Genomic DNA, 9,950 nt, shown 5'->3' with positions numbered 1-9,950 from the left:
TGTGCCCTACTCACCCATCCCTTGGGTGAAGCACAGCAGGCACTGCCTTGGCACCCCCATGCTGCTGCTGCTGTTGCTGCTAAGTTGCTTCAGTCGTGTCCGACTCTGTGCAGCCCCACAGACGGCAGCCCACCAGGCTCTCCCGTCCCTGGGATTCTCCAGGCAAGAACACTGGAGTGGGGTGCCATTTCCTTCTCCAATGCATGAAAGTGAAAAGTGAAAGCGAAGCCGCTCAGTCTTGTCCGACTCTTCGCAACCCCATGGACTGCAGCCTACCAGGCTCCTCCATCCATGGGATTTTCCAGGCAAGAGTTCTGGAGTGGGGTGCCATTGCCTTCTCCGTGGCACCCCCATAGATAGCCCTTATGTGTCAAACCAAACACATTCCTCAGGGCCGCCTTCCTCAGAAGCAACTTTTTTACCCACTATCTCCAGACAGACTTTCAGGACCCTGCAATGATCCTTTGCCTGCCACTTGAGCCCTGAACCAGCACAAACAAATAAGCATTGCTGTGTGAGTGTGTATCTGTGTGTGTCGAACATGGCAGTAATCAGAGGGTTGCTGTTCCCATCTCCCCCACTCATTCGCTGACTATTGGGTTTTGTGCCAAAGGCAAATATTTTTCGTTGACCTCAGTGTTCATATCTGTAAAATTGAGCTACAGTTCAACATCCAGCTATCCGGTACCCGTGGGAAAGCATCTGATTTCCACATCAAGAAACCAGCTACTGGACTGTGGTTGGGACCAGGTGAGGCACAGTTGGGGGAAGGAGATTATACTTTGGTAGAGAAGTCATTTTTTCATTGTTTTTCTTGATTTTTTTTTTTAATGAAACAGGAAGAGCTGAGCCAAGCCCCAAGGCTGTGGGTTTTTTTAAGCAAAGACTCTCCCCCCTGATAACCACAGCGACCCCTAAAAGAAGCAGAGGGCTTCCTCTCACTTTGGGGAGGGTGGGTAAGGAATCAGACACAAAGAAAACTGGAGTATGGGTGAGCCAAAGCCCCTTCCCCCAAGTAGCCTTGCTCTTCTGTATCACGGGTTAGAAGTTTATAGGAATTCTGGATCCATGGTTTCCTACGGTCCCTTTTACAGATCTTGTTAATTTATTACCCGTGGTTACACTTTTAATGGAAATCATGAAGAAATGGTAAAGGAAACATGAGCTAATTTTTTTCCAGTGACACATTTCACTGCTATTTAAATAGCCGTTCTGCCAAACCAAACACAGCGCTTACAGCCAGCGGTGACACATGAAGGAGATGGCTGAGGCCGATCCTGCCCGCGGCATGCAGAACAGGCGAGACTTTCTCTCAGCTTCCCCAAGGGCTGGATGCCAAGGGGGGTGGGGGTGAATGGGGGGGTGGCGGGAGCTGGAGCCTGGGGCACAGCTGGAGCCCCAGCGCCTGGCGATCACCGCTCCCACCCTCTCCCAGGCAGGGCTATTTCTGTCTGCCTGGAGCCCGCTCCTTGCCCCCCATGAGAGGCCCTGGGGTGACTGTTTCCCCAGCAGCCCCAGGGCACTCCCCCCCCAGAGCAGTCCACAACCAGGCCATGACGAACTGAGGCTGCCTGGCACTCACTGCTGGATGATCTGCTCAGGCCTCTAAATGGGAACATTATCAGGTTGTATAAAACCAGGGATAGACTTTGGGGAAAGCCTGGCCAGCTTTGTTCCAGTTCTGCGGTGGTGCTGGCCGCGACCGTGACCACGCCTGCACAGGGCGCCTTTGTTGGGCAAACCCAGAGCCTCTGACTTCTCCTCACAAACATTCGCCTCTGACACTTTCTTGCTCCCTGGCTGTGGGACTGTGATGTCACCCAGCACTTATTCACTTTTCAAGAAGCCAATTGATAGCGCATAGTGGAAAGGTGCCAACAGGGTACCTCTTAAAAAGCTCTCTTCACAAGGGAAAAAAAAAACATGTAACTCTATGTGGTGATGGGTAGTAACTAGACTTATTACAATGATCATTTCACGATGTATACAAATAGCAGGTTATTTGCATTGTGTACCTGAAACTATCATACTGTAGTATGTCAATTATATCCCAATGTTTTAAAAAGAAGAAGCTGAATGAGAGCTGTGGCATTTGGTGAGACAGAAGCTGGGGCCTAGAGTGTCAGGGAAGGGGGAACAAGCCACAGAGACTCTGGCCATAGCTGGTACAGGGCAAGAGTGGAGAGGGGAGCCCTTGTTGTCCGGTCCTCCCCAGGATTTAAAAATGCAGTAGGACTGAGGAAAAGGAAGTGTGTAGGGGCTGACTTCTGGCCCTTGGAGACCTGGGATCACCTGTCAAACTCAGGGGCCCCGTGAGAGCCCTGTGGCACTGACATTCTCACATTGATCTCCTCTGATGACTAGCAGGAGAGGGGGTGGGGGGTGATTCAAGGAGGGTGAGATGGGAACAGAGTGTTTGGGAGGGAGAAGCCTGCAGGAGCTGAGGCTTTTGCCCCACCCGGGCCTCACTGGAGCTTGAACAAGCATGACTACCTCTCTATCCTCACCATGGGATGCTCTGTGGCCCCCAGAGCGCCCTGTGCATGTCAAGGTGGGCAGAGCAGAGGGGCTGTGAGAGAATTTGGGCAGCAGGCCTGCTGGCATCCTGGGAGAAACCACACTCTCCCCTCTGCTTTCCAGGGAGAAAACCCACTTTAGTGAGGCTTCAGAGAGAAGTTAACTGTCATCTTTTCTTTGCCAAAAAATATATTAAATTCACTGACCACATTTTTCCAAACCCGAGTGCAGAGGACATTAGATGCAACGCACCCTGGCTGTGGGCTCTGGTGTGCTGGGCACCCCACACATTTCGTTTTGCATTATTAATACTTAAAGCAAAGCAGCTGTTCTCTGCACACATAGAGCCCAGAGCTTGTCCACGATTCCTACGAAGACATCTCCCTGGGACAAGATGCATCAGCTAGAAAGCCACTGATCCTCAGGGGTTGGGTCTCCTGGGGCAAAGTTCTCCAAGCAGGCATTTGTTGATCTCCACTGACATTCTGGGCCATTCCTGGGCCAGGGGCTTGGTGGTTTATTGGGAAGAGCAGATTCTGTTTATCTAGCTTAGGTAAGATTCGATGAGTCCACTCTGAACAGATTTGTGAGAGGGGTGAGAAGATGTTTCTGATACACCAGCCTCTTCTTTTAAGCCCTGGGCCCCAGGGTGAGGTCTCCTGGACTTCCAATTCTCATACCAAGCTTTTGCATCTTGGAACCTGGCGTCCTCCTGCTAAGTATTTGCACCTTAAAGCCTCATCACTCAGCCTGGTGAGGAGGCTCTTACCTGGGTCTGTGGGACAGCCTGTCATCCAAAGCCCCCTCCCCAACCTGCCTTGTTTCGATCACTCCCAGCTCCCTGTGCAGCAGCATCCTGGGGCTGCTCTGGCTCCAGACACACTAAACACAGCCCTTCTATAGGCCGTCTGCTTCTTCTACTTGCCTTTGAAGTCTCGGGACAAAAGTCACCTTCTCTCAGCACCCCTCCTACTGTAGGATGAGCTAATTACTTACTCCTTTTGCCTCCCCTAGCACTTTATGTTCCATTCTATTTTGGCGGATATCTCATTCTATTATCAACCTTTCTTTCTATACTTTTAAAGAATAATATTTATAGAGCACTTCCCAGGTACATGATTTCTTTAAGTAGAATTATATTAATGCATCATATAATTCTCACAATAACCTTATGAAATGAGTTCTGTAATTATCCCCATTTCGCAGATGAAAAAACAGAGGCTTAGAGATGGTAAGGTCAAGTTTGCCCAAGGTTACATAATTAAGAGGTCTCTATTTCCACCCAGAGCTGCTTAAGGAAGAAGGTGTGTGACTTGTGCTTCCAGGGCCTACCTAACACACTGTCTCTTTATAGGTGTTCGATACGTGCTTGTTGATACGATAATAAAAATAAACAGAGCAAGCAAAAGGACTTTCTCAGGCCAGGGTCTACTGAGACACCCTAGTGTCACCATTTTCTTTAGGCAACTGCCCCAGCTCGAGCTCCTAGAGAATGAGGAGGGAAAAGTTGGCAGGAACACACATGTAGTTTCAAATTCTAGTTTCATGTGAAGTTAAACTAGCTGTGTCTCTGTTTTCCCATTTACAAACTAGTGAAAATAAGAATACCAACCTAATTTAATCCTTACTACAACCAACCCAATCAATCCTGCCTGACCTGGATGAAAGAAGGCAGGAGGTTGACACATGGAAAAACATGTAAGGATTAAGTGAAGTGATATGTGGGGGGAATGAATACATGTATTTGTATGGCTGAGTGCCTTTGATATTCATCTGAAACTATCACAGCATTGTTAGTCAGCTATACCCCAATACAAAATGTTTTTGGTGTTAAAAAAAAAATTTTTTTTAAATGCAGCCAGATGGCAAAAATAAATAAATAAGTAAATTAAGTGATATGAGGAGAGCATGTAACCCAGTTATTGCCGCAGTATAGACATGCACGTCCATATCTTATTGCTGCACACTGAAGTGCTCTGACAGCATGGGGACAACAATGTATTATATTTACATAGGACTCCACAGGGCCCTGCTACAGCCTCTCTTGATTTAACCCTCACAACTTCTGCAAGCCAAATACTACTACAGTCCTGTTGTAGACATTGAGTCTACAAACTCAGTTGACTTAATAACATCTCTTTTGCTCACAAATCTGGAAATTGTATAGGGCTGGGTAGGGAAGCTCTTCTCTGCTCCATCTGGCACCAGCCGGGGCAACTTGAAGACTCGGGGTCAGAAGAATCAGAAGGCTCTCACTCACCACGGATGCTGGCTGTTGTCTGAGGCCTTGGCTGGAACACTCAGCTAGCACCTCCACACGCTCCCTCCAAGTGGCCTGAGCTTTCTCCCAGACCAGGGGCCAAGTTCCAGCGAGAGAGAGAGATTGAGAGGCAGTCAGTAAAAGCCATATGCTTGTTAATGCCTAGCCAAGGAAGTCACCAGTGTCACTTCTGACACACTTTATTTGTTGAGGCAGTCACAGAGACCTGCCCAGGCTCAAGGGGAGGGGACAGAGACTCCACCTCTTAATGGGAATAATAAGGTTTCTGGAAGAGAGTGTAGGACTGGAAATACTGTTATGGCCATTTTGGGCAACAGAGTCCCAATTTGCAGAGAACATTGAGGGGAGGAGCTATGTGGTGACCTGTGTACAACATCCATGAGTGACAAAGCCAGAACCGGAACCCAGGTCTTCTGACTCCAAATCCCAAGCTTTTTACACAGAAATATGTGCCTTCCAATCCCATTTATCCAGGCTTCGGAAAGACCCAGCCCCTTGTCTACATAATGAGTCTTTCAGAGCCGGCCTCCTTGCAGGCACTCACGCGCGCGCGCACAAACACACACACACACACACACACACACGCAGAGCCACAGCTTCACTTCCTTCCAGCAGCACCTTTAGCCCCATGGACCTGGTGATGGAAAGAGTTCCTGGATGGGTCAGACCCCACTTGGCTGCATCCCTGCCAGGCCAAGCTGAGTTGAGGGACCCAAGGCAACCAGGAACCAGAGCTGGGGAGTCCTGATGCTCAGAACTGATGGTGGGAAGGAATGACAGGAGACAGCATCTGTAATTCCAGACAACAGCAGGAGCTAGAAGACTGGGTAATTTGGGTAATTTTTGGAAAATGTGAGTGTGATGTCGGCCTCAGTGAAAGAGAGAAGAAAGTGGCGAGGAGTGGGGGATGGTCCTGGGGGAGGGGCCAGTGGGGAAAGGGAAAGGCAGTGGAGTTGTAACGTGAGAAACAGTTTATTAGTCTCCAAAAGTTTACCTTGAAGCTCCCAGCCTGCCCCCATGCCTCTGCCCAGCATGGGCAAATAACACGGATGTGATTATAAGCCGTGCTGGTGGGTCCTGGTTGAATCCAGGGTGGGAGGTGGGAATGCATTGATTTCTTCACGGATTATTGAGCATGAGCACAAAGCCAGCCCTCTGCCAGCCCAGGGACATCAAGAATCAGCAAGGAGCCCTGAGAAATCCCTGCCCGGGTCAGGTGGGAGGAGGCTGTAGAGGTCAGGGTTGGGGCAGTACAGCCCTTTGGAGAATTTGGCTGGTGCATCTAGCAGTGCTCTGATTGGCTGGTTAAGGCTCCATCCATAGAACTAGGTGCTCCCTGGACAACTTGTCCCATGTGCAGAGCCAGGTATCAGCCAGCATACAGTGGGGCAGCCCGGATCCTGACAGTGATGCTCACATACTCCACCACTGGAATCACAGCTGGGTGACCTGAGGCAAGTCACTGAACCTCATGCAGACTCAGCGCAATGGGAGTAACAATTCCTACTCTGAAGAAGTGTCATGAGCCTTAAATAAGGATGGTTGGGTTAAAAATAAGGATGTATGCCCTGAGTGCTCACCCTGGAGTCTGGCACCTACAATGCAACAACTGGTCATTCCCGTCCCTTTTCTCTTCCTATTCTTTCACATAAAACCCAAACCATGATTCATCCTAAACCTTATCCAGTCCTGACCAGCAGAGCCAAAGAGAGGCAAAGCTGATGAAGACTTGGGGCATGGGTTGTAGACAGAGGGTCTAACAGGCACTTTCTGCCTTTAGAATCCATGGTGCAGGTGACCCTGCAGGACACTGAGCTGAGGTCACTGGGAGGAGGGGCACTGGGAGGGACTCTTGTCACCCTGGGGAGCTTGTCCTTAAGATCCAATCAGTCCCAAAGGCTGAAACCTTCCATTCCATTAAGCCCCAGGGAGGAGCCAGCAAGAACAAACAGAAGGGCAGGTGCCAGGGAAGGTTGCTTCATCTCCATTTTGGAGACACAGTCCTGGGCTTCTCTCTGCCTCTCTTTTCTCACCCAGAGAACAGGAGGGTTAGCCCTATGGTGTCCTATCAGTTCCCTCTCTTTTCCTCCTCTCTCCTTACGGCCCCTCGTACCCCTTCCCACAGGCCATCCCAAACAAACCATGCTTATCAAGAGGGATACATTGGGTTGTCTGTGAGGATTTCTCTAGAGTCCTCTCTGTGGCTCCAACTTCTGAGGCCCCCTGGCTCCCTTGTCTGAGCCAGGGCTGGGGTTCGGGTAGGGGCACTGCAGCCCCAGGCTTTCCCAGAGGGCTCTGATGCTATTCTCACCTTTGACCCTCTGAGATTCTTGGACAGTCTTAGGCCCCCTCCCAAAGTTTCTGGATGAAAAAGAGAAACTTAGGGATGAGAGTGAAAACTAACAAGGCTCAAACCTTGTCTGTGCCTTTCTGTTGAGACTACCAACCCAAAACAATCCTCCCTTCTCTTCTTCCCCTTCTCCTGGCAGCTCCAGGATCCTTCAAATGAGTCCTGCCTGGGCTGGATTAGGGAAAGGAGGAGGTTATGGTCCATGCAAAGTCATACCCTGAACTTTATGGGGTTTGCAGCCCAGGTGCAGAGCTGGGTCCCACCCTTTCTCAACAACAACCAGAGAAATGAAATTCAGGCTCCACGGGGCAAGGAGGAAGCAAGGGGGCTGGGAAGACAAACTGCAGGGAGAAGATGAAAGGGGGTTTGTGTAGGGGTGCAGAGGGCAGCCTCCAGGTGAGGAATAAGAAGAGCTTGTAAGGGAGTTGCTTGTGCCATAACCAGTAAGTGACAGGGGACAGGAAGTTGCCAGGGGTTGCCAGAAGGTTACTGACCAGGGAAACAGGTTTCAGGCAAGGCGGAGAGCTGGGTTGCATTTCAGAAGAGCCCAGGGCCACCTTCCAGGGGCCACAGCTCACAGTCCCCAGAGGACCCGCAGCCACTATATTCTTTCAGAACCACTCCCGTCTTCCTCAACCTCAGACCTTTAGCTCCAAGGAGGAGCCTCAGGGCAGCTGGAGCCCAACATTCCCTGGGCCCTTCCAGCCCCAACATTTATCTTCAGGTTATTTTCATTCCCAAGAACAAAGAAGCTTTCTATTCAGCAAGTGGTGAGAACCACACCTCTGACAAGCCATAGATCACCCTCAAGGAGAGCAGGCGGGAGGGGCTGGTGGCCAGCACGTGGGGCTGCTTCACCCTCCCACCCAGACCCATGGAGGGGGCATCTGGCTCCTGGCCTGCTGGAGGGTCCCAGCAGAAGGCAGAAAGTGTACAGGACAAACTGGTTCTGGAGCTAGAGGCCAAGCAGAGGTAGGAAGAGGGAGAATTTGGACTCTGAGGGAGGATGACGCTCTGGGCAAACCCTGCTTGAAGCCAAACTCTGTGGGCTGAGTCTCCTCATGCGAGATATGTGTTGGTCTCCCAAGTCACCTCAGTTCAGTTCAGTTCAGTTGCTCAGTCGTGTCTGACTCTTTGCGACCCCACGAATCGCAGCACACCAGGCCTCCCTGTCCATCACCAACTCCCAGAGTTCACTCAAACTCACGTCCATCGAGTTGGTGATGCCATCCAGCCATCTCATCCTCTGTCGTCCCCTTCTCCTCCTGCCCCCAATCCCTCCCAGCATCAGATCTTTTCCAATGAGTCAACTCTTCACATGAGGTGGCCAAAGTACTGGAGCTTCCCAAGTCACCTAAGGAGCTCTAAAAAAAGAAGGGTAATAAAAGCTCATGGTTTATAAAGACCAACAGTACAGAAAAGGTACATAGTGGATTCAATATCCCCAGTGGCTGCCGTTGTAGCTGAATTCCTTGTTTTCTTCAATAAATATACTTGAATACACTGGCATGTATAAGTATAGACACACATACAGACATGCAGATACATACAGGCAGGGCTTCCTTGGTGGCTCAGCAGTAAAGACTCCTCCTGCCGGTACAGGAGACAAGAGTTCAATCCTGGTTGGGAAGATCCCCTGGAGAAGGAACTGGCAACACACACCAGTGTTTTTGTCTGGGAAATCCCACGTACTGAGGAGCCTGGAGGGCTACAGTCCATAGGGTCACAAGATTCAGACACGACTTAGCAACTAAACCACTACTACCATGCACGTTCACGCATAAAAATTATCCATTTGTATATATTTGCTGAGACATTATGCTACAAGGTCCTTTCTACACTTAGCCATGTAATTTGTAAGTCACTCCATATTTTGTACATATAGAACTGTCTCCCAGTTACTGATTTTTTAGTATTCTACTATATTGGTGGACACTGTGGTAATTCTCCATCTTTCTCTATTACAAATAGTACTGCAGTAAATATTCATGTAGCATACTTCTTTGTGAACACTTCCAAGTACCAGTAGGACATATTCCTAGAAGAACTGCCAGGCAGATCAAAGGGCATGTGGATGTATTTTTGTTTTAATGGATATTGCTAAATTGCTCTTCATAAAGGTTGAACACAGACATCAGCGACGTATGAGAGTGCCTCACATCTCAGGCCAATACAGTGTGTTTTATACAACTTTTTGATCCACATTAATTTAATTTGATAGATGAGAAAAATAACATTTCATTGTGGTTATAACTTGCATTTCACTCATTACCAATAAGGTTGAGAAAATTTTTAATGTGTTTCAAAGCCATCTGCATTGAGGGAGCTGTAAAATACACTGAACTCTGAATCCTACACTCAAAACTTTGATTCAGTAAACTCAAAAATCAGTATGGTTTTTAAACACTTAAGCCACTGAGGTAGATAAAGACTTTTTTAATATTTATTTTTATTTATTTATCTGGCTGCACCAGGTCTTAGTTGCAGCACGTGAAATCTTTGATCTTTGCTGTGGCATGCAGGATCTTTTAGTTGCAGCCTACATACTCTTAGTTGCAGCATGTGGGATCTAGTTCCCTGACCAGGAATCAAACCCAGGTCCCGTGCATTGGGAGCATGGAGTCTTAGCCACCAGATCACCAGGGAAGTGCAGGGTAGATAAAGATTCCTTAAGGAGAACATAAAAAACATTCTCCATGAGAGAAAAGACAGATATGTTACTTCAACTAAATTAAATTATAAATGCCTATCCATTAAAAGAGAATGAAAAGTCAAGCAACAGACTGGGTTTGCAATACATAT

Source organism: Ovis canadensis, chromosome 3, assembly GCF_042477335.2.
Source record: "Ovis canadensis isolate MfBH-ARS-UI-01 breed Bighorn chromosome 3, ARS-UI_OviCan_v2, whole genome shotgun sequence".
Lineage (NCBI taxonomy): Eukaryota > Metazoa > Chordata > Mammalia > Artiodactyla > Bovidae > Ovis > Ovis canadensis.
This window is presented reverse-complemented; position numbering follows the sequence as displayed.